The sequence below is a fragment of the Zalophus californianus genome, chromosome 4, assembly GCF_009762305.2.
Source record: "Zalophus californianus isolate mZalCal1 chromosome 4, mZalCal1.pri.v2, whole genome shotgun sequence".
Classification (NCBI taxonomy): Eukaryota; Metazoa; Chordata; class Mammalia; order Carnivora; family Otariidae; genus Zalophus; species Zalophus californianus.
This window is the reverse complement of record NC_045598.1, coordinates 148,324,231-148,352,007: the sequence shown is the minus strand read 5'-3', so window position 1 is coordinate 148,352,007 and position 27,777 is coordinate 148,324,231.

Here is a 27,777-nt window from a genome sequence, read left to right as displayed (position 1 = left end):
AATGGACAGAGCTGGTGCCATTACATGCCTAGTTTTATGAGGAGACTGAGGGAGTTGGGAGGAATAGGCACTGGAAGGTCAAGAAATGCAAAGATAGTGTGCCCAAGGCTAGAGGAAAGAGCAGAGCAGAAGCTTGTTGATTTCTTCTCACTCTTGTGGATAGCCTGGGTGGTCTTTGTAGTAGAGGCTAGGGCTGGAGTTAGAAGGGAGGACAGTGCTTCTAAAGTGGATTATGCCTTCAGTCCTACCATCTTAGGAAGCTGCCCTGGGGCAATATTTAACTTCCTCCAGTGAAATTCAGTCAAGGGAATTTTCCATTGAGGTTTAAACTCTGAACAGATTCCAAGTTGCAAGACCTACCCGAATGCAAATGAGGACGGTGGTCACTGAAAACCAAAATGTGCTGATTTAGGTTTATGAAGCTCAAGTCAGTTGACCTGGCAGCTCGGGTGTGAGATGAAGTGGAACTTAAATGTGCAAAGTGGTCATTTTCAAGGCATCTGCCATTTGGAGTCAGACTTTTCTGATGATGAGAGTCTTGCCCGTCCCTGTTGTGTTGACAGAAGTGTTTGGGCCATGGCTGGCAATAAGGAGTGATAATAATGCTTATAAAAAGTCACCTTACATTTGTGTCGCATGCCACATTGAACAACGCAGTGTCATATCCATTATCGTATTTGATCCTTGAAGCAATTCAATGAACTAGAAAAATTACTGCAGCCAGAGATTAGCCATATTCTTAAAGAACCCATGGTCACTAGCATTCATTTAGAGTGTGTGTTCCTCTGCTTATATGTACAGTGACCTCCTTTCTGTTTGCAGTGTCTATGGTCTGCTAGCTAAATTTTACTTTTACATAATCCATTTGCCTTTTTAAAATCTCCCTATCCTCTGACTCTGAGAAGAAATGCACTTGGAGACTGGACTCTTGGCCGATTTTCTGTTGGAAATGCTGCCTATTAGTAGGTGTTAACATTAAATTATTTTTCCTCCTTGCTTTCTTCCTTCCTTCCTTTTGTTTCTAGGAAATAAAAAAGCGCGCGTGTGTGTGCATGTACGCACGCGTGTGCGCGTACACGGGCTAAAGAAGAGTAGGGATGAAGCGTAAGAAAGAGGATGGATTGAATTAATCAAAGTGAAGAAAACTGTAAAACTCCCAAAGAGATCCTTACAGGTTAAAGACAGGATCTATGTAGGTGTGTATTTATAGTAACTATGATTCTATGGGGCAGATTTCTTTTGGTGAGACAATATCACCAGACTCTGGTTGTGCTGCTTAAATTATCTCACAGAATACAGTGACAACTAAAATCAGTGACAATAAATTTTTTTCAATAATTTAATGTTTAAGAAAGGTATTATCTTCCTAGTTTCAGTTGGTAACATTTATCAGGTGAATTAACATTCTTAAATGTGTGTGTGTGGTAAATATTGCACTACAATTATCATGATCCTTTCCCTAAATGATTCTGCCTTGTATTTCAAGATCTTTATTTTGCCAGATGGTATTGAGATCACTAATACAGCAATCAAGAGTTCCCATATATGCAGAAATGTAACCATCAGAGATGGGTGTTAACAGAGTGAGAATTATATTTTTCATACTTGTGAATTTTGGGATTCTTAGTGAGATATGTATGTTTCATATGTGATATAATATGAACGCCTTTTAAACAAATAAAAGGTTAAACACGTACCTGTCCCAAGTCATTAAAATTAATGATAACAATAGTTTGACAGAGAGGAAATTTTCAAAATAATACCTAACATATGGTAGCAGCATAAACCTATTTGTCTGACACTTTTTTTCCATTTGATTTAGGCTGAATTTACCAAATATTTTGATAGAGGGGAGGCCTTTTAATGTTGTGATTAAAAGCTTAGACTCTGGAGTCAGAGCTGGATTTGGCTCTTCCTTCTGTTGCTTTACTAGCTGCTAAACTTTGCAGGACTAGTTTTCTCATCTGTACAATGGGGACCAGATTCGTTACTACTAGGGTTGCTGAAAGGTAAAGAATGTGAACTGCTTAGCATAATGTTTAGCTAGTAAATAGTATTATTGATATATTATTACTTATTAATAGCAATGTTAATTCGGTTGGATTAGCCCGTATTTGGTATATCTCATATATTCTGGAATATATGGAATATATGTTTTCTCTTACATTATCTAAAAACAGAATTTTCTGTGTTTATAAATTCATTTACTTATTAAGTATTTATTGAGTAACTACTATGTGCTGGATACCTTGCCAGAAGCTAGGTTTGAAATGGTGAGCTAAGCAAAGTTCTTCTTTTCATGGAAATTGTGGTCAGTTTGAGAAAGAGATAATAAACAAGCAAACTAACAAATCCACATTTTTTTTTTTTGTCTGTTTAGCAGTAAAGTGTTGATCAGGGATTCCTACCTTAAGGCTACTGGAAGTCAGACTCTGAGCATTTTTACTGAGATATGGAACAGAGTGGGGAATTGTCAGTAGGTGTGAATTTGGAAAATTCACTGTTTCATTTGGGAGCTCTGGGTTCTAAGGCAATTAATTGGCTGTAACCTGCAGTTTATGCCTTTCCCACCATTTTACAAAGCACAATTGATGTGTGCCTGTGCATTTCCTTCAGATCACCTCATCAGTGCTCAGCAAATAATATAAAATGAATCAATAGGTTAAGGGTCATTCTTCATAAAAAAAATAGTTCAAGAGTACTCAGTATATCTAAGGCATTCTGAATGTAGACAGTGATAAAACAAATTTGTTTTCCCACCTTCATTTATTTTTTGGTAAAACACGATATGTTCCCCCCATCCCCCCGCCCCAATCTATTTAAATCTTAGCATTTGAGGTCTTAATGGAACTGAGAAAGAATTCTTAAAAGATAGCTTCCGGAGTGTTGGTGCACGGATGGGGAAGACTTTGGTTTCTGTTGATCTAGGGTTCTTTAGTAAGTACTCAAGGGGCCATTTCTGGGTGTGACATTCATGGAGGGTCTTCCCGGAGTCCTTAGCCTCTGAGCTAAAATAAAACCAAGCCTCTTCCAGCGCCTTGGGTCTTCACTTCAAAAGACCCTAAGAAAAGCACTCAGAAGGAAGGAAAAAGTTTTCCTCCTGGCTCTCAATAGTGAATTACAAACTGGCGTTCTCTCCTCCCATTCTTAAAACTCGAAGGGTGGTACAGGCCCCGATGCTGACAGTGTGCATTCGCAGATGCCACCATATGGGTCTCGAAAAACTAGTTGCACTGATGATTCCCTGCACATGTAGGAGACAGTTTGCATTGTTGGCATCGTCCCTGCACAGAAACAAGCACAGCTTAGCAAGGCTGAGCAGATGGAACTAGATCTGGTGCCAGGGAAGCAGTGAATTAAAGGTTATACCCACCAGGTTTGATGCGGTGCCAGTTTGAATTGGTACAGAAGCTTCAGCCCACCTGCTTATTGGCCTCATGACATCTGGCATCTTTTTATTTTATTATTTTTTTTTAATTTGGACTGAATTGAAGGCAGCAAGGAAAAATGTCATTTTAAAAGCCAGTTACAAGTCAATGGATTTAAACTCTTAACAAAAAAAGGCCTACAGGTCCTTCTCATTAATGTTTCATATTAATGATTTTTATAAAACCTTGGGGAAATTATACTCTGATGTGCTGAATCGGGCTACATTTTATAGCAGAATATAATGGAGAGGGCGGACTGCTAAAAAAAGAAAAAACTGGCTCAAAGTTGCTAAATAGTGATGACAGAAAAAGGCTATTATCTGTGGCCTTGTGTGTTGTCGTTGGGAATCAGGGAGGAAAATAAACTTGTTTCTATTTATTTAGTGATTTTTCACATTGTAATAATTAGAAAACATTGTGGCATTTCACCTGGAAACACACTCTAAAAGGTCTTTTCCGCCCTTAGTTTGTTCCTGTAAATTTTTTTCCTATAGCAGTGTATTTAGTTATGCTGTATTTCAGCTGTAATCCCCACTTGCTCCGCACACATTCATATACTGTGTACACAAATATGCAACATACCCAGCCCCAGGGTAGCAGTGTGTGCATACTGAAACCTGTTTGTATATCTCTTCCATTTGGGATTTTCATGCCTGCTCCCTGGGTGTGAAATGAAAGCATGCAATGGAGTTGCACTCTGAGGTGATTAGCTTTGTAAGTAAGCCTTTTGATTCAAAGTGTATATTAGGCCTGGCTTAGAGCATCCACAATTTATTGATTTTAAATTGGCTTTTAATGATATTGTATCAAGCTCTGCATCAGCATTTGAGAGGTAAAATAAATCATTAAGTCAATGTATTAAATGTCTAAAATAGCATCAACTTTTCACCCCACAAATCTGACATGTATCATGGTACTACTGATTTTTTTCTCTCATTGGAATTGGCTTGATTTTTTTTTCTCCTTTAGAGGTTATAACAGCCATGAAACTTCATGGTAGTATAGTCCTTTCCTTTCAGAAAAAAAAAAAAAATCTAGAGAAGAGACATTGCTAAAGAAAAAAAGAGGTAGGAATTCCTTCTAAGTTGTGCTCAGTGAATTTAGAGGGAGAAAGAAGAGAAACCAGGAGCAAACCTCTAGTTGTGAACAGAAGGAAAGAAACTGGAAAGCCAATAATTTGTTCTCATGTTAAACTCTGCAAATTGTCTACAGACAGACCTTGAAGAGCCAATAATATCTATGTAGTCCTCAGAATAGGTAAAAGAAATGATAGGGGTCTGACTGAGAAATCTACATTCATTCAGTTAGTTACGGATATAATCTGGAAATCTACTGTCTGCTTTAAAACCATTGACTGAATATTGTAATGACCTCTTAATATTAAAAGTATTAATTATTAATGTTAAAGTATTAAAACACATTAAAATAATTTTTAAAATATTAATATGTTACTAATTATTAATATTAAAATATTAACTTCCAATTTTAAATTGCATAAATCACAACCATACCTTTTTCCAGTGGTAAATCCAGGTAAAAAACCATTTCTCAAGGAGAAGAAATGACTATGGAAAGAAAGTTAAAAAAAAAAGTCTTCTGAGCAACAAGATAGGAAATGATGTTGGAGTTTTACCAACCCATTTGTTGTTATCAAAATCCCTAGGTTCATCTTAAGTATAAATCTCAAATTGATTTGATTTAATTTAAAGGGTGATCAGTCAGCATTTCACAATAGAATAAAGACAGGAAAGAATAAAATCACCCACATTGCAAGCCTCCCTAACACTGAAAGCACTTAGCACTTCCTCCTGTTCACGTTAACTAACTCATTTATATTTGATACTTCTTCATAACTCTATTAGACTAGAATTTCTTTCACCAGCTTCTAAGGTGTTCCTCTATAATAATGCTCCTTCATTATAGTTATCCAAAGACATCTCACTGTTGTCACAGTCAAAACTTATCCATTATTCAGTGTTGTTATAAATAATTCTCGGTATAGACCGGGTACTAAATTGCCACCTCATGTTCATTGTAGCGAGTGAACGTGTTTCAAAGTTCTGTGGATAAAGAGGTAACCCAAAATATTCCAAGGGAAATAAAAGATATGTTTTTCTACTTCTCCAGCCGAGCAGTTTTAATGAGGCAATGGTTAAAAAAAAAAAACCCAATGAGAGATGGCACTGAAAGTTGTAAAGTTATAATCACAACAAGATGATATCCAAGCATAATTTTATTTACCATGTATCTGATAACATTGCCTTCTGGTCCCTCTATAGTATAATATATTGCTGAGTACTCTCTTCCCTATATATTTACAATCTAATACTCATTGTTAACAGACACAAGGGCTGGTAAAAATGGGTCTGAAAAGTAAGTGAAGAGCTCTATGGATTAACTGGGAGTCAAGATTTTAAGAATTCTCTCAACAAACCAGATTGTGGATTTTATATTTATCTCTTGAAAGATATCTTCATCATCTATGTATAAAATAACCAACTTCAAGTCCAAGTAAATGCTCATGTCTCAGGTTTTCAGGACTGGAGTTTTATTTTCCTATTCATGATAACGGGCATTTCTGAAACATCCTAATTATATTCTGATATCTCAATATAATATCTTTTGTGTTGCCTACAACTTCTTTAACATCCATAATAGTTTGGGGTTGTTAATAAATCAGTAAATAAATCTACATCTTTAGATTTTTCTTTCCTCAGAAAAGTCAATGTTTTGAGTGCAGTTTTTCATGGAAATGGTGTCTCTTAAAATTTCTAGTCTTTAAAACACCACCCATTTATTTTATTTAATTTTTTAAAGATTTTATTTATTTATTTGACAGAGAGACGGTGAGAGAGGGAACACAAGCAGGGGGAGTAGGGGAGGAAGAAGCAGGCTTCCCGCTGAGCAGGGAGCCCGATGTGGGGCTCGATCCCAGGACCCTGGGATCATGACCTGAGCCAAAGGCAGATGCTTAACTGAGCCACCCAGGCGCCTCAAACACCACCCATTTATTTATTTGGGATTCCTTTAAAGAGAAAAGGTCATCTATTTTGTTATTAATAGTCGGTATTGATTTTGAATATTTATGGCCAATGGTTCACTTTGGGTGCTTTAAAAAATAAACCCAGAAAATCAATAATTTACTCTCAAGTTAATGAAATAAAGAAAAGGTTCTGGAAGACTCAATTTACATGGACTCTGCATTGAGAATAATAGTGTCACAGGTTTAGCTCAAGCAAATCCTGCTCTAAGCTACTATCATCATTAATGGCTATTTTTGTATTGTCTGAGATAAGACCATACTGCAGAGTAAGGTAAAATGTAGTACCTGGTACAAAACAGGAATTCAAAATACTTGTTTAATGGCTGTATGGGCCATGTAGTGAATCAGTCTTTCTTTTCTTTCTTTCTTTCTTTCTTTGTTTCTTTGTTTCTTTCTTTGTTTCTTTCTTTGTTTCTTTCTTTGTTTCTTTCTTTGTTTCTTTCTTTCTTTCTTTCTTTCTTTCTTTCTTTCTTTCTTTCTTTCTTTCTTTCTTTCTTTCTTTCTTTCTTTCTTTTTTATTCATCAATAATAATGGAGCATATATTATGGAAGTGGCTGAGAGCACAAATTCTAGAACCAGATTGCCTGGGTTCAAATCAGCTCCTCCTCTTGCCAGCTCTGTGAGTCAGGACAAATTACTTAACCTCTTAGTGCCTCAGTTTTTTCATCTGTAAAATGGAGAAGATCTAACGACTGCTAATACCAAATATATGAAGCTTTATAAGGAATAACATATTTATTAAGAATTTAGAGCAATTCTGGGTACACTGTAAGTATCTTATAAGTAGATAAATAAAGATAGGTAGGTGATAACATTCCCAGCACAGAGAACAAAGCAAGGGAAGGTCTTTGTTCCTAATGTGCTCAAAATATTCAGATATTATTCTAGCTTGTAAATGCCTAACATTGCATAAAATCAACTTTTATTTATTTTAAGATTTTTATTTATTTGAGAGAGCGAGAGAGCACAATCAGGGAAAGGGCAGAGGGAGAGGGAGATGCAGGCTCCCCACTGAGAAAGGAGCCTGACGAGGAGCTTGATTCCAGGACCCTGAGAGCATGACCTGAGCCGAAATCAAGAGTCAGATACTTAACCGACTAAGCTATCCAGATGCCCCAAAATCAACTTTTAATTTGAATGAAAGTTTAGATTTTGAGCTCAAGAAGCTGGTATTTGCCACATTGATGATCAATATCTCTTCAAATCGATGTAACTTCTCTTTATTCTTGTGAGTAAAATTATGAAATCACTGCAATATGTATTTATTATTCCTAGTATCTTCTTACTTTGTAATCAATTTCACTTAAAGGAGAAATAATCTAATATCAGTTTATCACACTTTTTAGTTGATATTCTAGTTAAATTTGTATGTCTGTGAATGATCTGTACTGTGTCTCTTCAACCAGGCATGGTTAGATTTTAAGCCCTTTTCAATAATGATAAACTAAACCTTTAAAAGACTTTTAGTTAGTGCCAGACATAAAAGATTTGGGGGTACAGTGAAGGGCTCCCTGAAGACCCCTTTAATTTAATATATAAATTACATATCCTATTAGTCCCAAACAATTATTGATTCTAAACCAGCAATATTTTTTCCATTTCTATCTAAATCCCCAGCATGACTGCTTTAGTTCCTTCGTTAATCATTTACCACCAAAAATTCTGAGAAGTTTCCGTCCTTGCTTTCTAGCTTGCTTGATTCCTTTCCCCATAGTTCATCATCTGCGCTGCATCCAGAATAAGCTTTCCAAAAAACATTCCTGATCATACTACTCTCATGCTCAAAAAGCTAATAGTGTTGCATTGCCTCAGCAGAAGTCCCAATCCAGATTGCCCATGACACTCACCTGGTCGAACTCTTTGTCTCTGAAGATGTTGGTTCAGTACGCATTTGATGAGCTCAGAGTCTAACCCTGGGAATTTTGATGAAGCCACTCCATGGACCAATGAATGTTTGAGAACCATCAGCCAGAAGAAAAAGGCAAAATACACAAACCCTCTCCAGACTTGTCCTTGCCTGTCTCTCTCCACTTCCATACATCTACTCTCATCTAGTTGGAGTTTCTACCTCCATACTTTGCAGGTGCTTCCCTCCTGGTTTGGTGGTCACCTCCCTTCTGTGACCCCTCGTGACGGCTCTGGGACCATTGGCAGCTCCTTCGGCAGTATTCTCAAACACCCTGCCTCCACTACATTTCATACTTTTTTACTTTTATCATTATGAGAATTTATAAAGCATGGAGTGCTGGAATAACAGCATTAAAAGATGTACAGTTCAATTGGGCAAAAATAATTCAATACAATAAATCCTATTTTTTGCTTATGTCTGTTGAACACTCAAGACAGTTGCAATACAAAGCACCCATCCTCCCAAGTTTTTCTCTTTCTGGTTTTCTCACAACCCACCCGCCATCACACCTTTTTCTTCCAAACTTCCTGGAGAGTCCTTGACATACCCTGTTCCATTTGACTTTTACCTTCCTTGACCCTCCTTCTTCCTCCTGATTTTGCAATTTGAAAGTTTCAGAGAACAAAAGCACTTTCTTTAGAAGGCTGAGAAAGTCAAAGAACCTCAAGCGCAGTTGTCTTTAGTGTGTAAGAGTTGTGTCGGGTGGTTATGGAGGAGGGAGATTTGGAAACAATCATACGAAATCCTGCCTCTCCCATTTCACCTTGATTAACAAGGACATCTTAGTGACTGCGATTTCTCTGTGCAAACACATATCTCAGAATATATGGTGACTAGAGTGTTCTGAATATGTATTATATCTACTGATCAGAATTGCACTAAGAAAAATCTAACTTATTTTCTTTAAAGTAATATGGAATTGATAAACTAGGAAGGTATTTTATCTCCTCCTTATTATAATTTTCTCTTCTTCCTGCTGCCACCTAAAGAAAAAAGTTTCCTGTGTTCCTGTATATCAATTCCTATACTTATGTCACAAATTATTCCAACCTTAATGATATAAGCAGTTATTTCCATGTTTGCAGATTCTTTAGGATAGGTATTCAGGAAGGACTTGACCGGGCATTTCTCACTAGGGTTATGTGATGGCTGTCAGAGGGCTGCTGTTGTCTGAAGGTTCTACTAGGGCTGAGGATCCAAATTTCCGGGACGTTGGCTGAGTGCCTCCACACAGGGTGGCTTTGGTGCCCTCACCACATGGCATTTGGCTTCCTCCAGAGTATGTGATCCCAGAAGCCAAAGCCAAAGCTGCAGTGCCTTTTATGACCTATTGTCAGAAGTCACACTTCTGCCCCATTCATTCTAACACACTGGACCAGTCTTGATTCATTTTGAGACAGGACAACACAAGGTTATAGATATTGGGGGTGTGGATCACTGGGAGTCATTTTGAAGCCAGCTACTGAGTGTGCACTCTTTTCTGAGAGATTAATTGTGTATTAGCTACTGTTGTAAGAATTCAAGAGCATGAAGTATTGAAAAACCTAACATTTTATAGCTGGGAAAGATGGAGACATTGTGGTCTAATCAAGTATTCTTGAGTCATAGATCTAGAAATGGTTTTAAGGATTAGTTAATTCAGCCATTTAGTTCACAGATAAGGAAAGAGAGGCTCAGCAGGGACATTTGTGTTAGAGTTGGGATAGATGGTCAGAACTTTTGTAAAAAAAAAAAATCTTTTTCATCCCAAGCCAATAAATGATCAAATGAAGAAAGCAAGCAAACAAGCAAACAAAACTCTCTAGGAATATCTGAAAAGGGGAACTGAACACATGTTCTTTTGATGTGTAAACGTAATCTGAATTTGAGTCAACATTATAAATTGCTTAATTTTTATGACTACCATGCAGTATGTTCGTGACTTTGCTTGTGTAGGTGAAATGTGCCATACACTAATTTGTGTGAGCTCTATTTGCTCACAACATTATATTCTATTGACATGTTCCTAATTGTGCTACTTGCTGATCATACAATGTAGTCACTTTCTGAGAAATTAAAATTAAATGAAACATTATCCATTCACTTATCTCATAAAGATTATAGACATGTTAAAATAAAATTCTAAACTTCAAACTAAGATACAGAGCATTGGAAATATTTTTTTAATTAATTGAATAAATTAATCTTTGATGTTAAGGAACATCTTAGAAAGCACTCAATTAGAAATCAAATTGTACAAAATAGAATGTCCTGAATTCTGTTTTTCATTGCCTAGAAATTACGTCCAGATAAATTTTATTTATTAATATAGTTTATTTTTTAAATTTTTATTGTTATCTTAATCACCATACATTACATCATTAGTTTTTGATGTAATGTTCCATGATTCATTGTTTGTGCGTAGCACCAAGTGCTCCATGCAGAACATGCCCTCTTTAATACCCATCACCAGGCTAACCCATCCCCCCACCCCCCTCCCCTCTAGAACCCTCCGTTTGTTTTTCAGAGTCCATCGTCTCTCATGGTTCTTCTCCCCCTCCGATGTTCCCCCCCCTTCATTCTTCCCCTCCTGCTATCTTCTTCTTCTTTTTTTTTTTCTTAACATATATTGCATTATTTGTTTCAGAGGTACAGATCTGTGTTGAATATAGTTTCTTTCAGTAATGAAGTTCTCTTACCTACTCTAATGGTCACAGACAAATCTATTTTTAAACTACTGCCCTTTCTTCATTATTTTGACAACTCAAATTGAATATCGCAAGTTATAGAGTGCAACTGTTTTATAGACTTTCTTTGCAATTGGAATACAAGACAAATAAAAGTCGACATAAAAAGGGTCATTTGATTTTGGAAAGTTTTACTGCTGCAGTTACAGATCGGCATACATAGGGATAAAAATACTGGGCCCTGCATTAGTTCTGCCATATATTTTGCTTTGGCTCCTTAAGAGAATAGGATGTGACAGGGAAGAGATATAAATTTTCAATTCGTTTTTTCTTTGGAGAAAAATACACCTTATTTCTATGACCTAGGAGAACACTGATGGAACAGGGCAATGTATCAATGCTGAGGTTAACTCTGTGTGGTGTTTGGGCACAACTCAGGATGGGTGTAGTCCGGGCAGCTGATTTACCTTCTATTTACATCTCTAAGGGTTTCTCCATGAGGTTTTATTTTTAAAACAAAAATAGGTATAGCCAGTAAATTACTTAATCTATTTTCTTCATTAAACATATACATAGATGATTTTAAATATCATTTTCCTGTAGTTGTAATCCTAATAATCAGCTATTGTTACTAGATATTCAGCTAAATGATAAATCTAGTAGGAAGTATGCAGTCTCTAAATGTGAATAATCATTTAATTTAGATTATCTATTATCCTTGTATTTTAAAATCATTTTACATAAAATGTTAAAATTATACTTTCCATATCTATTATTTAATGACCCACACTGCTGTGTGCTAGTCTCCTGTTATTCTGCAAGCAAACCACCCACCAAGTTTTCCCTGTGTAATTAAAGGACCATAGCATACTCTTTCAGGGGCTTTCATAACTGTTAAGAATATCAGTCTTTTCAGGGTGAAGGAAATGACAATAAGAAGAATTAGCACTTTAGGTTAAACTCCTATTTTGATTGAGGCTGGTGCGAGAGACAATTTTAGACTGGATGCTTTGTAAAGCTTATAATGGGCAAGGGTAAAAAAAAAAATGTTAGAATGATTACTCTTTAGACAAAATTTCTAATGGAAAAAATATATACCCAACAGAAAATCTAAAATTATATGTCCTTTATATCTTGGTAATTCTAATATAAACTTTATTTCTTGCCTCTGATTTTAATGTTGGTTATTTTTGGTTTATTACTTTGTTATTGTGAGCTACTTAGCATCAATTTGATACTAGTTTAAAAAACAGTAAACAAATTATAAAAATGTTTTTGTTGTTGCTGTTGTTGTAAAGTAGGTAATTCTTGTCCTCATTTTGGAAAATCTCCAAATGCCCTCTTCATGGCTCTTGTCTATGCTTTATTTCTTTCCCTCCTTCCATGTTTGCTTTGGCTTACAAACTTGTTCCTGCTAAATGAGTTAGTTGAAATGGGAACATTAATTTTTATGCGTGGAAGCATGTCAGCTGCAATGGGAGCGAAGGGTTGGTGAGGAGGGAGTGCGCACGAAAACAGCCAAGCATGTATATTCCACCAGACTGTGCTGTTGCGAGGAAAAGCTTTGGCCATCACAATGTCACGTGAGCTTTTTACCAAAGATGCCAGTGGACAAAGGTTGTAATCATTTTCTCAAAAATCCTATTTCTTGGCTTGAAACCTTCTTGTCAACATTAGGCCACTTAGGCTGTTTGCCTAACCTACAGTCTGCAGTGATCCTTGTTTCAAAGCCCCGTTATCAAGATATGCCAGAGGGGCATTTAAAAAATGGACAACAACAAATGTAAAAAGACAGAAAAAATTAAAATGACAAAAGTACTGATTTCCCTAGGGTACCTTTAAAGTTCTTTATAGTTTCTGGTTGATAAAGCAAACTGTCTATTTTGGTTCTTGAAACAGTTTTCCCTGGATCATGCTGTGATTGGAAATGTCTGCTCTGTCTGCTGTTGGCATTCCGGTCCGGTGAAACTCCCCAAAAGTGTGACAGAGAAGCTTGGGTCCTGGAGAGAGTGCATTCTTTGGAGCTAGAAATCTTGGGAGGTAAGCCTGGGCTTCAAAAGTTATTATGTGTGAGGGTATGAACACATCCCTTAACCACTCTGACTCTGTTTCTGATCTGTCTAAAAGGTGGCTAATAATAATACTAATCATAAAATTATCTTTCCAGTCTCCCTATTTACAAGATTTTGAAGGCTATCAGAAATAGTAATGATGATAATAATAGGTAGGATAATGTTTACCAAGGCAATTTATCAACCCTAAAGCACCAGCCAGCACAGGCATGGTTGTCTGGCTCGTTATTCCAGCAACATTGCCCACCACTTTGTGGCGTTCACACGTAAGGCTAAGAATAATACTTGAGTGAATTCTTAGGCAGGGCCTGTATTCTTCTTATTGTTGGTGCCAGCATTTAATAGATGATCAATAATGTGTGCTGAATGAACAGCTAAATGAATATGATAGGTAATCATGTGAAGGGCAATTAGTTTTGTCTTCTATACTCTCCAGAAATAAAACTATGCTTGTAATAGGATGTCATAGGAAGACAAATAGAGGTTCAACACAAGAAAGATGAAAATTAAACCTCAGAGAAATCCAAAAATGGAACAGGATGTCTTTTAAAACGATGTCTTTGAGATCACTGAGTTTTTCTTAGCAGAGGTTATTGTATCCATCAGGAAAAACTAGGAAATGCTGCAATAACAAAAGAAAAAAAGCTAAAATTCAGGGACTCCAAACAATGTCTTTCATGGTCTGTATCCATCAGGGGTTGGGAGGGATGCTTTGACCATTTGAGTCACCTGGACCCAGGCTGATGGAACAACCATCATCTTGAATGTTCCCCAATCATCATGGTTGAGGGAAAAGGAATGTGCTGTAGAAATTTATGAATGGACAACAAATGCTGCAGCCTGTGAGTGATGCATTATTTCTACTTACAACTCATTGGCAAGAACTAGACATTTGACTGCAAACATAAGGCAATTAGGAAGGACAATTCCACAACATACCTAGAAGATAGTATTGATGACAACCTTACCCAATCACTGAATAGGGGTGTTATAAAGAGAACTATACAGGAGTATGAGGAATTATGAGAATGTCAGTCCTTGACTGGTTGATTTTGCCCATGCACATATTTTTCGAACCCTTCTGCAGTGCCTGCAAGCTTTGTTTTCATTTAGCAGATCTCACATATGTTACACTTCTACTTCTAGGCCAATAAGTTCTAAATACACCTATGTCCAACTGCTTTCTATAATTATTGACTTGTATTTGTGTTTCTTACCCTTTTCTGGGTTGTTTGCTGTTTGGGAGACTTTACCAAATACTAATTCTTATATTCTATCGTGATTCCATAGATTTCACTATAGAAATGTACACCAGCACCTCCCCCCACCAGTTATTTTCTTTTTCGAATAAGCACATTTAAGACAACTTCTCATTGTAAGGGAACTTCTCAATGGCCATAATGAGTACTATTTCTTGGAAGACTAGATTGTACCTTTAAGAGTGGACACCCATTATGATGGAAAACTGAAATTCCAGGCAACATGATGGGAAAGAGAAGCTTCTAAGGTAGCAACTTAGGGAGCCATTCTCGTATTAGATCGCTATTTGTGGTGCCATATTCTTGCTTTCTAATATACCTTGTACCAGCATGGGTCTGTCTGTACATGATGAACAGAAGCAGATTTTTGTGGCTCAATGAGTTGTTTTATGAAGTCTGCAAAGTTAAAGGGAAGCTATGTTCTGCCTTGGATAGAGTAGAAATCCCATGGCCAATGTATGGAATCTAGTGTTTTAGTGAATGTGTAGTTCTCTTTCCTGCGCTGTTTTGTTTGATGGCTGTGTGTGTGTGTGTGTGTACATGCGTGCGTGTGCCTGTGCTTATGTGTAGCAGAGGGATGACTGATTATGAAAAACAGGCATAACTAAAATCAGGTTTCAAAACTCTTCTTTATTAAAAATTGTTAAATGTAATGGTGTCTTAAGGAAAAGCAGGGGGCATAGTGGCACAGAGCGGCAAAGTGCCTTTTATAAGAATCCTCACAAATACTGAATTTGGTCATAATGGCAGTTAAATCAGTCCTCTTAAGCGTCTCTCATCATATCATGGTGGTTCTCGCTGTATTATTTTGTCTAAAATGTTGTGGTTATCTTGGCTTGTGGCACTGGAGTAATTACAGGGTTCTACCCTCCCATTTTTGCTCACTGGTCTTTAGTGAGAAGACTTAACAGCCATTTGTCTAGGGTACTCTGAATGAGAAGCAATTTTTCTCCTCTGCCTGGCTGAATGATAATGAGGTGATGAGTGTGTTCCTTCTGGAAAGGCATGCTGACCTGTCCATGCTGGAAGTTTGATGTGTTTAGCGGCCACTATCATGAGGCTGTGGAGAAGGTAGAGCAAGACGATATCTTTGGGATGACTAAAAATACACAAATGCCCAGGATATACAGTGGAATTTGTTCGGGTAGTTCCCTTAAGTGACTGTCATGTGAGGGAGGAATGTGTCAGAAGTGCATCTCATCCTAAGCAAAGTATGTTACAACTGATAGGTAAGGACATCACTGCCTAATGGCTCTGGTTTAAGCAGAGCAGTATTCTGGAATTCTCCAAATGGTAAAGATTGGCTTAGTTTGAAGCCAGTCTCTCTCAGTGTGTTTGTACCCAGCAACCAGAGAAAACAGAATTCTTATTTGAAATTTATCTCAGATGCAGGTAAGACTCAGAAGAAACAAATGTGAAGTCCTTATTGGCCCAATTTACTTGTCATGGATTCTTACTCTTGATGTGTGACTTTATTATGCCAAATCATATGGTTGGGTAATTATAATATAATTGACAAATTTCAGGCCACTGTGACTGAGGAAAAAGCAGGATATGGCGGTGAAATAGGTCACAAGTAGTCAATTCAGAATGTGGAGAGCCAGATATAAATGTGTAGCTGTGTAGTTGAACATACTTTATACTCATACACAAATAACTTTGAAGGCAGGGTTTTCACTGCACTTTATTTTTAAAAAGTCCCACATAATCCATTAAAACTTTTACTGCAAAGATTATGTAAGTTATATAGTGTAAGCATATCCATGTGCACCTAGCTCACAACATAACATGCGAGGACTTTGCATAACTAGAAAGCACCATGCTTACTTGTTTCATGTTTTATTTGTTAGTTTTTTTCTTGTGCTTTATTTGTTCGTTCCCCCACCAAACTCCCAAAGATCCTAAAACGTATTCAGAATTACCTTAGGCTTATATACTTAATGAATACTTTAATAACTGTGAAGATACAAGATTTACAGAAAATATTATGTTTTAGTATCTCTCAGAAAGTAGACTTTGAACCTGGCAGACGGTACCACTGGTAAAGGAGTAGTTCTTCTTAGGATGCAAATCCCTCTTAGCACAAGAATTATTGACCCACAAGATATATAATGGCTCCTTAGTTTATTATATCCAGTCCACTGCCACACAGGCATGCTTACCCTTTGTGCTTTTGAGAGTTCAGCAAAGAACACTGATGTAAGCCCACTCCAAAGCTAAACGCAATCATTAGGTCACGATTCTTGTTTCTCTATCTCCCCAGCACCCTTCAGAGTATCCTGTTGTAATAATCCACATTGCACATACATGTAATTGAATTCGGGTCACAATTCAAGCCAAATGCTCTGTAATACCAACTCACAAGCATCACTCAACAAGAGAATATGTCTTTATTCTGCACAGAGGATGCAGAGACGCTGTGCTCTAACCATGTGACATATAGTGCTTCTGAATACCAATAGTGTTCCCTAGGAAGAGAACTTCTTCAGATACAAGAAGCCCAACCTTTCAGGGACAGGAATCCTTAAAATAAAACTAGAAGCACAGAGCTACAGATATGTTGATGTACGATGAATTCTAGTGGCGTACAGCTAACAAATAAGGTTTCTTTGTGGCTCAGCAACATAATCACATATGAGGCATTGCCTCTAAATCACAGGCATTTGTCGTTCCTGCTAATTGGTGAACTAACCTATTAACAAGTCTCTTAAATGTTGCACGATTTAGATATGTGAGCAGAGATATCCGTTATATTTGGAAATCCTGAAATTTGTATTACTTGCATACAAAGAACAGAGCAAAATATCTGCCTGGAGGCTGCTGTGCTGTATTTTATTCCGGACTAAAGGAGGGCATTTGCTTTAGTCATTGCCAGCTCCCACTTGTAACTTAAAAAGCCTTGAGCTGTGCAGGCTACAAGGTGTCATACTAAATTGTTGTCAGCATTGAACAAAAGTCCTAAGCACATAATTCAGAGCAACTGATACAATAGTAATAGAGGTTTAAATAAAAGCAAATGTGTTGGGCAGAGCCTTTTGAGATATGTATTTTGAATAAAAAGTTAAACTTTGTACAGTTTGATTACAAAATCTTTCAATGAATTTTATATAAATTTGAGAAATAAAGAAAAGCACCATTTGAGAAGCCTGATTAATTGAATCCCTCTTCATTGTGCATGCCACCAGTGACGGAAATATATTTATCAATGCACTTTTTAGTCACACAAAATGGACACCATCTAATCCAAAGAAGAGAATCGGGGATGCACAAAAGCACTGTTGAATGTCTTCTGACGATGGTTTGGTGAGTGAAATGTAAAGCCAGGATTTACAAATATTACACAAGTGAACACTGTTACTGCACTCAGGCTGAAAAATCCTGTTCAAATCCAATAAGTGGTTTAAGATGTGCAAATAGAGGCTTCTGCAGGGAGTCAGGCATTAGAAGCCACCTGGAGCATGTGCTAGAGATTGTATCCATCAATACAGCAGCTGGGCTGAAATTATAAAGAGAGCTGCTTTTCATCACGCTTGTTTTAATGCATACATTTCTCCTGTCACTGGCACCCCAGGAAAACTACTAAGCACAAAAATGAATGGTGCCCATTACCTGATATTCATACTTGTGACAACAGAAGAAAGAATCACAACACAACAGTAAGCAAAAAAATTGATATCCAAATTATTTTTAAGTTGCTGCAGTAGGAGAAAATCTTGAAAACCAATTGGCAATATTTTAATATGAGAAGTGGGGAGGGAAACAGAGTCATTTCATATTTGATCACAAATGTCCTTCTCATATGATATGAACAGGCTCTACAATTATTTTCAAAGCAGGGTCACATTTTAAACTCCATTTTGTACTTAAAAAAGGGAAAAGATATCTTCTCTAGTATGAGACTTCGTGCAAAATGCTGGTTGGAGAAAACATTAGGAGCCTGTGGTTGGATCCAGCCCATTCCAATGTTAGAGACAGAGAGACCACATTCCCTGAAGTGGTTCTTTAACTGTTGGGCTGACAGACTGGTGTTCAAACCTCTCTAGCATTTTATGTGACTCATAACTAAATAGCAAGTGTCAGCTATTGCCTAATTGTGCTTTCATGATGATGGTACAATCTATATATAACATACTATTAAACTGATGCCTTTGGAACAACACGGAAACAGCCTCAGTAACAGCTAATTATTAAAAAGGCAAAACAAATCAATGGTAACAAAAAGAGATCGGTGGTTGCTTCGAGTCTGGGGTGAGGATGAGGTTGACTGGAAAGACGCATGAGAGAAGTTTTTGGGGTAATAGAAATGTGTTCTACCTTTGTTGTGACAGTCGTTACACAGGTGTATACATTTATCAAAGCTCATTGACCTGTGCAATTGTGTATAAATGATACCTCAATAAAGTTGATCTTTTTGAAAGCATCAGTATCAGAAATATCACTTCGGTTTGTTGTGGTTTGATAACAGAAGTGATGTTTTATATAACCAACTTCAATTTTCTCTTTCTCTTTTCATTTGTTGAATGTTTGCAAATTCGCATTTCACCATGTAAGAGGACTTGTGCATTTGTTGAGGTTGTTGAGCTTTACTCAAGAGTGAATTTGAGTTTCAGAAGGAAACTTGCTATATACACTGGATGGGTTTAGATGAGTTAATCAAGAGAACCGGTCCTGACTTGACACTTAAGACTCTAGATTAAGTTGATATGAATTTTTTCCTCCCACAGAGTCATGTGTGGTTTACAGAGGAGGCTGGTGCAGTAGATCAGGAAAAAGCATGTCTTTAGGTGTAATGGAAACAATGATGAACTGGAATATTAAGAGGCCTAATATTTTCTACCCCACTTCCATTAATCTCAGTGAACAACCATGGGTCACTTACCCTTCCTAAGACTCAGTGTCTTCATCTGTAACTTAAAACCTTTGTGTCCAAACTGTAGTTTCCAAGCTTATTTGATTTTATTGGCAGAATTCTTGTTTCAACCAATATATTTGACAGACCTACAATAAATAAAATAGGTAAGAGTAGAGGTGTTCTGGTAGGATTGGAGGGTGGGGGACAGAGGCTGCAACTTTGTATGTTGCCCACCACATGCAAACACACAGGCACCTTGTTGGAGACCTGAATTTTCTCAGAGAAGTGTCATAACCACTGTTCTTAACTTCCATTCCAAGTTTAATATTTTAGAACTCTATTTAGAAAAATACCCCGATGATTAAGAGTATGTTTTGTTGTTGTTCAAGTTTTAAAATTTTGCTTAACAGTAAAAAAATATAACTTTGTTTAGGGGAGAAAATTCAGATTTAATAAGTAAAAAGAAATCTTTCCACATTATATTTTTGTTTTAATCAGCATTTTTCTATACAACTTTTTGGACAGTTGTGATCATATCGTATATAAAAATTTTCTTTGCCCATAATATTGTCACATTAGCACTTTCATACAAATTATTTAAGAACTCCCTGGGTGGGGTGCCTGGGTGGCTCAGATGGTTAAGTGTCTGCCTTCAGCTCAGGTCATGATCTCCAGATCCTGGGATGGAGCCCCATGTCTGGCTCCTGGCTCAGCAGGGAGTCTGCTTCTCCCTCTTCCTCTGCTTCTCCCCTTGCTTCTGCTCTCTGTCTCTCTCTCTCAAATGAATAAATAAAATCTTTAAAAAAATTAAAAAATAAAATAAAAACTCCCTAGTATTCCATCGAATGAATTTTATTATCTTTGTTGAGTAATTATTTATATATTTTGCTTTCAACTTAGAGTAACACTTCATTGAAAACTAAAATTTATGCATAAAAGTTTTTGCCTAAATAGTTTACCAAATTGCTTTCCAAAAATCTGTATCCATTCATTCCCACAAATAGATGTAAGGGTCTAAATAACATTCTTTAAGTCACTAAGTGGTGAACAGGTATGCTACACATTTTGCTCATACCTAACCTTGGAGCATCTACAAATCATGTGTTTTTGAAATTGAATCTCATGTTGGAAACATCTGAGATGGTTCACAGTCTCTACAGATAGCTCAAATACTTCACAGGCAAAAAAGATCTTGGGAGGCATCTTCAAGCAAAACCAAGTTGGAATTTTTCTCATTTATTCATACACTTACTGATAATCAAATATGGGCATTTGCATTAGGTTATGGAGATACAAAGTGGTTCATCACCATTAAAAAGTTCATAGTCTAGTAGGTAGGATCAAAAAGGTACATACTTTAAGAATAAGATGTCTTAGCAGCTCAGAAGATGATCCAGGGAACAGTTCTGCTCAGGGCAGTTGGAGTAGCCTTTATATAAAATTATAGTTGCTTTGTGCTTTTAATATTTAACCAGATGGATCCTGGAGAGAGGGATTAGGTATGGTAGGTACAATGGTTGGAGAGACTAGCATTATATGGAAAGGTGAAATGTCATAAAAGTCATGGTATGGACTTTTATGATTTATGATTGAAGATTAATGCCAACTTTGTGAGCTTGAGTACTTGGCTAACCCTTATGATTGAAGATTAATGCCAACTTTGTGAGCTTGAGTACTTGGCTAACCTGTCTTTGTAATGAATTGGGAAGAATGAGTCAAGCTTCACACTGTCTGATAGAGCTACTGAAGGTTAATAAAAACACACCTTACTTTTCCTTGATGGTCCATTTTCTAGGATTTTCCCTTAAGAGTTTGAGATGAAGTACTCATTTCCTACATCTCAACTTCTTTCACATTAAAAAGATGAAATAAGAACTTATAAATGTATTTTTTTACGCTTAAAGTATAAAGGTTTTGAAAAACTTATATGAAATAGTTAATAGTTTATGCTGTATTTAATTCAGCCTATAGACCAATTTAATAATTTATTTAATAAAATTTTTCTGAAGACTCAAAGTGTTAATACTAGTTAAATATTTTATAAGTGTTAAATATTTAGAGACAGCCTACTAGAAATGCCTTAGTTTGATTCTTATGGTTCTAACTGATATCTGACTTTAAATAACATGGTTGGATATTTAAATTCTATGAATCAAAGATCCTGAAGTGTTTGTGGACTTGTCCTATCAATACTGAGTTAGAGGTAGACCCAAGTACAGCCCAAGGTCAGATGAGAGCTAAAAGTTGGGACTCACCTTGGGATCAAATGAATTTTTAAAATCTGACTCCTTGAAATTTAACGACTCCATAATGAAAATCTATCACAATATGATTAGCTTTTAAGGTTCATTAAAGCCTTCTAATACTAGTGATTAAAAGAAAATCAATTACACCACAATACGTAAACCAAAGAAGCTCAAATTCCTTCAGATCATGGATTTTCTAACTCCTTGACTTGACTACCGCTTCAAGGTAATTTTACAGTGAACTAATTACAGCATGTGAACTCCAGCTACCATATATCAAAAAGTGTGTTGAAAAAGCAGGAATTAAACACAGGATCCTAGCCATTCATCCTCTTGATTTAGCAACAAAAGAGTGTAAGCACAGGTTTAGTAAAATGAGCATTCAATCCTTGTTATTTCCCATTGTTATATGAAAGAGAGCAATTCCAATTATTTCTTTGAGGAAAGCACTAGAAAAATCCTAAGAATACTTGTTTACTAAAAATAAAATCATCAGACTTAAAGGAGGAAAAATGGTGTACCCCTAGAGTGTCTGTTCACTTCAAAATTCTATTTCCCCCAAAGAGGGAACTTGAACAGAATTGTAATCTTTCATGTTTCTGTCTTGCCTTGACTTGTTTCCCATGATGTTCTTACTCTGTATTATTTTTAGCTGGCAGTTAATAATTCAGATTCCCCAGCTAGGAAAAATTCAAATTTAATCTGAAATGGACAGGCTTTAAAATAAACATTGAAATATTTAAATATTCATTATCTAAATATCTACTTGGGAAAATAAAGGGCTTCATTATGGGACAGTTTCTGGATCCTTTAGTTCAGAATTTAACTTATTCTTGAACAAACATGTTGAACTTCTCTAGTGGAAATTTGCCATTTGATTTCTTAAATCAGTTACAGTTTAAGGCATTGATTCATGAATCATTCCAAGAAGTAAGCCCGAATTACCAGTGTCTGACAGCAAGAGGTGGATTTTCAGTGGAAATGGAGCCATGGCTTGTTTATCTTGGAAAGCATTCTTGTCATAATTTTTACTGTGCACATATATTTTGTGGGCAATTTTGTCTGTTTTTCCTATTCTCAGGTAGAATAAATGAAAAAAAAATTTAAAAAAAAACAGAGAGAGGATAAGAAAAAGACACTACTTGATGGTCCTGGTAAAGTTATTAAAGGATTCAAGTCCCCTCTCTCTGGAGGTGCAGACACCCTTTCCTTCAGTATAGGCGACAGCTCAGAATATATGATGTGTTCTGTGAGCAGGAAGGGAAGAAAAGAGCTCACCATCATGTTACACCACCACCATTGTGTACCCCAAACCAGCAAGTTCTTTTCCAGCGAACTGTGAAATAGACTCGCCTCACCTGCTTGAACAGATGCTGAGGAGTGTGACCGTGCCAGAATCGTGCCACTGGCCATGGCACAGGGGCATGCCAACAAACACATTTCTCTAGGTCCATCTCCAAGGATGGGAGCTACGATGGGGGAGAGTCAGGATGCACAGAGCAAACGATGCCTCACCTACCACTCAAATGCAGAGGATTAGAGAAAACCACAAACTCTGAAACTGATAAAAGATAGCTATTTGCTAGATGATATAATAAATCTGCTAACCTGGTTTCCAAGATAGTTAAAACCAGAAGGACTGTTGATAGAATGGTCTGCGGGATTGGGAGGAGATTGTGGAAAGTTATTTGAATCACTTTGCTTTCATGAAGCTCTGGGCTGCTTCCCACACTTGAGTGGGAGAAAACCCAGATGAAGGTAGAAATGACTGTTTTCCCACTTGAAAAATAAGGGGGTGTCAGAATGGACCAAGGAAATGTATAAAGACTATAAGGTGGGAAAATATACTGGTTTAATTGTCTGAGGGCCAAGATTCAAATCCTATTTTTGGCATTAGGGTGGTTATTGAACCTTTCTGAGTCTGTAAAATGGAGATACTTATAACGCTGCCCTTATAAGAACATTAGAGGTCTATGTGAAATGATATGGGTTAATATGCTTTCTGGAGAATTATATGAAATGTCATGATGAAGTGCACCCCTTAGTCATAAAACATGAATGCAAGTTACTCCTGAAGACATTAACCTCAGTTCTGCCATTTAGTGTTTAGGCAAATTAGTCAAATTATTTATAAATTCCTTGGGTTCTCCTTCATATTTCTCAGATATAATATTTTGTTTATATCAAACTAGACCCTACCTGTTAATTCCTTTAAACTGTTGAGAAAACTTTCCACCTACTATGTGTAAGACTCTATGCCAAATGCTGGGAACTTTTGTAAATTACTTTAAAATTGTCCATTTTCCATCAAAACATTTGGTTTTTGTATCTCAGGGAGAAAACCATGTATATTTAAAGGCTGCGGCAAGTTTATCTTATTTCATTTTTTTAAAACAAATCATTGAAGCGTAATTTTCAAAAGAAAAACAGAAAACAAAATTTTGTTACAATCTTATTACTTTGATCAAGATTTTAAAAAAGTGTTTTTCAAGATTACTGCTACCACGTGTTTTGTACTTTGGGGATCTAATTTATAAATGTATTATTTACTTGGTTTCTGCACTTGCTTATACGTATAAATAGAATCAATACAGAATTTGCTTATTGCAAGCTTTGTAGGTTCCAACAAGACTTAATTCCTATATGGATTTTTCTTCATTGCTAGATGTATTTTCATTTTCAAAAGTTTTACCACACAAAACAAAGAGACTATACAATACTTACATGGGGCAATATTATTTTTCAATTTTAAAGAAACTGCTTCCATTTTCCTTTTATTTAAAGTTTTCTGACAGCTAAGAACTTTCCTGTTCAGTTGAAAGTTGCACCTCAGTTTAAGACCAACTGAAATCATCCACCCACTCCCTACCAGTGTTCATGATCCAGGCGAGAATGACAAACCCTTGATCTCAGAATCACTTGCCAAATTTGAATTCTTCAACAGATTCGCCTAAGGAAACATTGAGACACCATTGCATGTTTGTTCCCATTTCATTTCCAGGAACAATTAGATTTTTTTATACAAGGGAAAAGCATTTTGTGAGACAATGCATAGAAACTCATAGAAGGATGTGTGGCTAGTAAGCACTCAATAAATATTAGCTATTGTCATCGTTAATTGAGACTAACCCTCTCAGATATTCCAACGCCATGATTGATTCTCTCTCTGGTAATTGATTACATCATACTTTTAAACACATGTTTTGAAGCCTGGGTGTATTAGTTATCAAGTATGTAATGCATTGCTGGTTTCCTCCCTCGAAGTGTTTAGAAAATTCCTGCATTGCATCATGACCAACAGCAGTTTGTGTGCATATTACAAGGAAGTAAATGGCACACAGAGGTGTGTCCTACAGAGGTCTTTTCACTGTGTCTTTTCTGAAGGCATAGAAAGGAAGGGCAGGGATGAAGGAAACAGCCTTGGTACTTGACTGGTTCAAACAGAGCTTGTGGACCTAGAACCAAAGCCCTTTTAAATCTTCAAATCTTCTACACATCACCCTCAGCGCAGTGGCTTTTCTCCTCGAACTTTATACTAAATAGGCTTTCCCACACCTAGTAAGACTATTCTTCTTAACTATGGTTTCTCAATCACTACTAACATTTTGATCTGGATAATTCTTTGTTGTAGGGGATCTGTTCTGTGCATTGTAAGATGCTTAGCGGTATACCTGGCCTCTACCTACTAGCCACCTGTAGCACCTCCCTATGCCTCCAGGTTGTGAAAACCAAAAATGTCTCCATAAACTGCCAAATGCTCTATGAAGGGCAGTCACCCTTAGTTGAAAACCGCTGCACCTGGATTGGGACTTGAGCACATTCCACCCATCAGTGTTTCTGCTTATGACTCTGATTTACATTATATTTCATTAGAACAACAAGCCATTATTGAGTTTACTTAAATCAACAAGCCATTTTCATTCCCAAATCACTCTCTTATCTGGCCCTACTTTAATTCAGGCATTCATTTATTATTCTTCACTTTAAAAAATTACCAAGAGCCAGCACTGTGCGAGCTGTCTTGGTTCGAACCCTTACGAATCTTGCCTGCCCTCACCGCTGCGTGTCCTCACTGTTCCCTCTGCCTTTCCCCCATCTAGTCCCTATAATGATATCTCCATCTCAGTGGACCGAATGACCTCACTAAAACCCAAATCTGATCTCACTTCTAGTCTTTTCAAAATCCTCCGCTAGTTCCCTTCAAAGTGCAAACATTTTGACATCCAAACACTTAAACCTAGCACGCAAACATTTATGATCTGGTAAACCTGACAACGTAGTGTTCTTTATACACACTGAAGACGAGTCCTCAAATGTTCATGATCTAAATGTCCATGCTTTTGCATGTCTACCCACAATGCTCTTTAACTTAATAATGACTTGAATGAATTCTGATTGCTCCTTCAGTGGTCCACTCTGCTGTCCTTTATTCTGGAAAGTCTCCTTTACTCCCTGGGAACATCAGAGAGTTTCCCCATTCCATTCACCAGAGAGAACTTATGAGAGCTCTTGTCACAGACTATTGAATTTGTTTACATTTCTCTCTCTCTGCTGAAATGGGAGTTTTGCAAAGGTACAGGTCAAATGGCTGACCTTGGTAGACTCATTATCAAACAGGACGTGGTTCAAAGTTAGTGTACAAAATAAAAATTAATTGAATTGAATTTAAAAAAAGAAACTCTGAAATCCACTCAAATTAGTTTCCTCCTATTGTATTACTCTGCTTATTTCTTTCATATCACTTACTGTCGTGGTAACTTACATCTTTGTTTTTATTTATCTGCTTATTCACTCATTTATTGTCTACTTTCACCCTTCACCACCACTAGGATGCAAGTTAATACCAGGGCAAAGAACATTTTCTATCTTGTTGGATGCTGTGTACCAGCACCTACAATGGTGCTGGGAAGATAGTAAACACCTAAAATTTATTTATTTAGGGGCGCCTGCGTGGCTCAGTTGGTTAAGCGACTGCCTTCGGCTCAGGTCATGATCCTGGAGTCCCGGGATTGAGCCCCACATCGGGCTCCCTGCTCAGCAGGGAGTCTGCTTCTCCCTCTGATCCTCTTCCCTCTCGTGCTCCCTATCTCTCATTCTCTCTCTCTCTCAAATAAATAAATAAAATCTTTAAAAAAATAAAAAAATAAAATTTATTTATTTACTGAATGAGTAAATATAAAAGGTAGACTGAAAAGCAGTAGCTGATTAAGGAAACCAAGAATGAGTGTTCACAGACACAAGAAGAGAAGTGAGAGAATGTATTCAAATAAGAAACACCCTATTTTACTAATGTGTCATATTTTACTTGAAAAATAGATACACACATTTTGAGAAAGCACACAACAATGACAATAAACTTGAATTGAGACAAAAATAAAAAGGGCTTCCAGTTTTTTTCTGCTACCTATAGGAAACAGACTTGGCAGCTGCTGTTACAAATGAAAAGAAAAATTGTCATGTACAAGGTTCATGTTCTCATGATTGATGGACATTTCCTTTTGAAAATATGCCTATTTATAATCACAAATAAAATTCCTGTTGTCTCATGAACAACAGACCATGAGTCTTATGGATTTGCCTCCAAGAGTTAAATAACCGCCTAATTCCACTTGACAGTAAGGATAAAGCTACTGTTCTACTGTGATAGATAATCCTCTGCGTGGGGTGGTGAGACTGGGGGAGCAACAAGGAGGCAGGAGAGAGGGGACATCCATCTTGCTAAGCAATTTATGAATTGAACCCTAAATCCTTAATGTACTAGATGGTGAGTCAGTGTGCTAATGCATACTTGATTGAATTTGGTTTAAAATGCTAAGTTAAAGTGTGCAGGTGTCTTGAGCAGGTGCACAGTATTCTGCTAATAAACAGAAGACATTAAACCTGAGGCAAGGCTTATTTTGCTGCATTATAGAAATTTCACAGACCTATAGAAAGTACATGAAATATTGCTTTAGGGAGGGCTATTCATTCAGTATCTCTTCAAACCCTGTAAATCAAGAAAACAATGTGCTACTTCAGATTTGTGCTATGAGGTTTTTCTTTCTTAAACATTTAAAATGAAATATAATGATAATTCCCCCTCTATTAGAGTATCATTGTATTTACATAAGTGGGTCTGAAAAATGCTGTACTTGAAACCTCAAAAAATATGTGTATGTATGGAAATCATATCATGCTGTATTTTTTCTGAAACACTTATAAGCACAGTTGGAGTCCTAGTGTCATAATGAAAAATTGCTGTTAATTTTCAGTTTATGGATGTGAAGAGCTGGGAGCTCAGGCTGCACTGGGAATTAGCTTG